The following is a 5,225-nucleotide window of genomic DNA, read 5'->3' on the forward strand; positions in this document are numbered from 1 at the left end:
CTTAATTCAAACACACCTTGCGCGCCAGCTTTGCCCCCCAATTCAAACCCTCACATTTCAAAGGAAAACTTGAGAATTTTCAACTTGAAAATTGAGTTTGAATCTCACTATTTGGAGATTCAAAAACTCGAGGATCCAAAGCTCTGTACCATTGCTAAACCTCTTCTACAAGCTTCTCAAGTGTGATCAAATCAAGTTTGAAGTAAGCAAGATCCATTTCTGCACAGCATTGAAGGTAAATTTCAGAAAACTTCATCTCTTCGATTCTCACTCAATTCTCATCAATTCTCTTCAATCTTTGGTTGTCTGAAGTCTTACCAATGTAGGCAAGAATATTGATTTGCTTAGAGGTCAAATCGAAGCAACTCAGTTGACACACCTCAAAATTCAACTCCTCATATCTTTTATATATTTGGAATTAGTTGAAATTGAGGTCAGATTTGTGCTGTACGCCATTTTTTCTTTCAGATCATGTCCTCCTTTTTTATTTTGGTGATGGTTGAGAGTGGACCAGTCCAGTGAGGTCCACCGGAGAAGAAGACCGGAGTTCTGGCTCCGGCGATGCGTTGGCGTGTCTCAAGACCACATGATCCATTTGAAATGTTTTAATCTTAGGTGTTGGTTTTGATTACCACGCGTGTGGCGCGTTGACTAGGTTCCATCATGGAACGCGCATTTGTGTCCACTTGATCTGCCACCTCAATTAATGAGGGAGATCAAGTGGCTCACGTTTTTTTGATTTTTTGATTTTTGTTTTTTTCATTTGATTTTCATTAATTCATATTAATTTTAATATTGATCAAAAAAATATGAGAGTTTCACCAAAAAAAATTTAATAAATTCCTCTTTCATATTTTGAATTAAAATTATTTTTTGGATCATTATTAATATTTTTCATGATTTAATTGACTTTGTGTTTGTTTTTAATTGTTTAAAAATATTTTTAAGTCCTTAAAATTTCTGAAATCTTTTCTCCAAGGTCCTTTGACCTTGTTTGACCTATGATAAATCTCATGGTCATTTCTTTGGTGTTTTGATGAGGTTTTAGGAATTTGAAAAACCATATTTAATTTAATGCATTATTTTTACTATTTTTAAATTAAATAAATGCCAAATAATTGTGTTGACCTCTTGTGATGGTTTGTGTAAGTTTGACTTGTGTTGTTGGGCCTTGGTCAAGGTTGATTTGACTTTGTTAAGTTAATATCATTGGATTTAGGGGATTGATAGAATGTACATTCCATCTCCCAAAATGAATGAATGATATTAATTTGGTAAAAGTCTTCCTTTGACCAATTTGAGTTTTGATCCATTCTCATACCTCTTCATCTACTTCCCTTTCTTTATGCATTCATCTCATTTGGCCTATGATATCTCAAAGTCCTAATGCTAGTTGATTGCAAAATCAACATAAGTATGAATGAGATTAGGCCACCTCTTTTGCATATTCTTTTTTGTGTGTGGTATGTTTCATGAGCATAGTCCATTATAATATGTCTCTAACATACATTAACACCAAAATTTTGTTGCCCGACCTCAAATAGTTGTGACTTCTACATAAGTCCAATTACGATTTCTTAGCATAGCGCTAAAATTTTGACACAAAAATGCATAGCATTCTAGTTAGTGAGATTGTAAGTCTCCCCTCTTTCATGGTATTGTGTAGAAACTTGGCCTTTTTTCCTTCCTTTGGAAGATGCCTTGGTTCAAGGATCCATGCTTGTGATAAGTGGGTTGAGTGTTCTCCAAAGAATGACTTAAAATAAAAAGCAAAAGCAAAAGCAATACTAACTTCTAATTCATTAACAACTAACATTTAATTTCAAGTCATTTACCTTAATGCAATTTAATTTCAAGTCTTTATTCATTTGCCATTATTCATACCATTTTAATTGTTTATGTTAATGCAATTTTCACTTTGTCCATTTGGACCATATTGTGTGATATATCTTGTTTGTGTATACTTTGTTTGTTTGGGTGGTCTGTGACCATTAATGTATATAATAAGAACAAAAACCCTAAAAAAACTTTTGTGTGGACTGTTGACTTGATCTTGGACAATTGGACTTAGAATTTATGCAACAATCCTATCCTAAAGGACTTGGCCAATGCCAACTTTTTTGAAACCAAGTGCTTGCAAATTTGAAACTTCATCTGTTACATCTTTGAAGATCCTTTTGAGTTCATTTGCAACATGATCATTGTGAAACTGTTATTTTGAACCCGTGACTTGTGGAATTCATCTGTTACATGGGCTAATTTGAAGAAGATCATGGAATGGATAAGTTTGGATGTGGCTATCTTTATTTTATGCCTTGCTCTTCAAGATTGATATAATGTGCATTGTGTGTTGCTTGATTCTAAATGTCCAAGGGAATTTGGGTTTCTATATGACATTCTTGTCTATCAGATTGCTACCCATTGGTCATATCTTTTCAACTTTTAACTTTTAATTTTGTGTTTAGGATTAGTCTCTTCATCTCCTCCCCACTTCTTTAATTTCAAAATCTCCCCCTCTTTTTAAAATCTTCTTTGCTTGTACTAGTTTTGTTCTAAACTTTGACCACTTTGCAAACTAGAAACTTTGGCCTTATGCCATTGCATTTTCAAACTTCTTTTCTTAATCAAACTTGTAAATAGACTTAATTATACTTGACTTAAACTTTCAAAAAAGCCAAAAAGAACTAACTAATTCAAACCATTTTAGGCCTTTGTCCCTTTCAAACTTTAATTTTGTTAAAAGCAATGCATTCAGTTTGAAATTTATACCACGAACTACGAGGTTTTGATCCCTAATTTTATGTTGGTACGTAGGCACAAGTCCGAAGGTCTTGTCAAATACAAAAATATAATTAATGAATTATTTTCTCATCCCCCCATTCTATTTGTTTGTATACATCACTTTGTATAAAATACATATGCACACAAAAAAAGGCTCCCTAAGAGTACCTAGGACACTTTGGGTGCTAACACCTTCCCTCTGTGTAACCAACCCCCTTACCTGTGATCTCTGACATTTTATTAGTTTTGATTTTAAAAAATTTTACTTTTGGGTTTTGTTCATACTTTTCCATTTTCCCTTGGAAACAATAAAAGTGTGGTGGCGACTCTGGTTTTATTGATGTCTTGCTTATCCATAGCTTGATGGTCATGAATTTACCGCTACGCAGGCCTATTTGGTTGACCTTTGCTTGCTTTGTTTGCTTGATTAGAGAATTCACTTGTGCAACCCCTTAGGATTTTAGGTTCTCTCTGGTTATTGATTGAAATATCATGAGGTAGAGCCCTTTTACTCTTTGTGATAGATCATTCCATGCCTTTCTATTTGTGATTACAATTGAGTTTTACTCATGGTGTTTGTTTGCCTATCTTGTGACCTTCCCTTGAGCATATCTTGTGTTATTGCTTTATAATGCTTGAGTGATCTATATGTTTGATATAACATGACATTGGTTTCTGACTTATGGGTTTTGATACCTAATTTCCATGTTCCATCCTTACTTTTGCTTAACATGATGTTTCTTTCCATTTAGAGGCATGTTTAGTTTTTACCATGATCATATTTTGCTTCCCTCTTCGAATATGGTTTGATATGATACTTTGGTGGTGATTATAGGTCTTTCATGTGTGAATGTCATGTTTAATCTATTGACTCCTCTTGTCTAATTTCCTTGTGACCATCTGTAACACCCCAAAATTTGCCCTCCTCATTCATGCATTCATTTAGCATTTCATATTGCATTTCATCATGTCAATCAGAATTAGATCCGAAAAAAAAAATGGAAAATAATAATAATAATAATAATAATAATAAAAAAATAAATAAAATATAATAGAAAAACTTGGACTTGGGTCTCTCTCATTTGAGCCCACAAAACCATGAAATTCAGTCTATAAATACCAAGGCTTCACTTGAAAAAAAGGAGGAGAAGCAAAAATACTCTGAGGTTTCTTGGAACAAAACCCTGGACAAAACCTGAAGAGAAACCTGACAGAGAACTCAGAGCAGCCTCCAAACCCTGAAGGGCCTCACGGGTGCAACTCAATTTCAATCAAGCTCTCCAATCAGGTTTGCCCTATTCCCATTATTTTACGCCTTCAATTTGAATGTTCTAAATGTGTGATGTATTATGAATGGGTGAAACCTATGCCTTGAATGTTTAATCACATGATTTCTGAAGTTATGCCACAGGGTTTGAGGTTTCTGAAACCATACTGTTATCCATGAAAAAAATGCTTATGGTGTTTCACTAACCCTTTTGTTGAGTTTTTGTGAGGGCTCACATGACTTTTGCAGGGATAACTTGCGTGGTTTCCCACTTTATTTGTGGGATAACCCCTGGAGGTTCATTCTGATTACCTGTATTGACCCACTTTCTTTGATGATGTTAGCTTGGAAGGATCTCAGGGTTTCCCATTCCTCTAATTGCTGTTACTTCGGATCTTTATCCGCGTGGTACTTTTACATTTTTCCCGCATTTTACTGCTTTCCTAGCTGGAAGACCTCGATAGGAGGCAATGTTTTTGTGTTTACTTTATGCAGGTTCCTTTGTCCAGGGTTAAGAGCTATGAGGTCTTATCCTCATTACCCTTTTGCATGCGCGTTCCTACAATGCAGACAAACCCTTCATTGATTTTTCTTCTCCATAACACACGTTTACTCCTTCTACTACAGGCGAGTAAGTCCCCAAAGGTCGAGCATCCGGTAGATTGCGTAGTGACGTCGTTCGTCCAAAACCCAATCCACAACCCCGTAGTTAGCCGAACTACGGCTTGCTCTGATTCTCATTCCAGATGAGATACGTAGGCATAAGACGCGATGTCTTAGCGAGCACACATCCCCCAACCCATAGGTCAGCCGAGCTACGAAGACTCTGATTCTCATATTCAAATGAGATACGTATGCAGTGGATGCGACATCCGCGCGAGTCATTTTCATTTAACCCTTTTTTTTTGGTAAACAGCACAAGATAAACTCACACCCTTTAGACGAAAACTACAAAAGTGGATCCCGTAGAGTACTACGGATGCGTAGGGGTGCTAATACCTTCCCTTCACATAACCGACTCCCGAACCCAAGATTTGGTTGCGAGACCCCGTCTTGTCCTTTCCTTTTTCAGGTTTACTTCGAGCGTTTCCTTTCCCTCCTTTGGGATGAATAACGCACGGTGGCGACTCTTCTGTCTTTTTCTTTCGCCATTTGTTTTTTCGCGCACTGTATTTTT

The sequence above is a fragment of the Lathyrus oleraceus genome, chromosome 6 (assembly GCF_024323335.1).
Source record: "Lathyrus oleraceus cultivar Zhongwan6 chromosome 6, CAAS_Psat_ZW6_1.0, whole genome shotgun sequence".
Taxonomy (NCBI): Eukaryota; Viridiplantae; Streptophyta; class Magnoliopsida; order Fabales; family Fabaceae; genus Lathyrus; species Lathyrus oleraceus.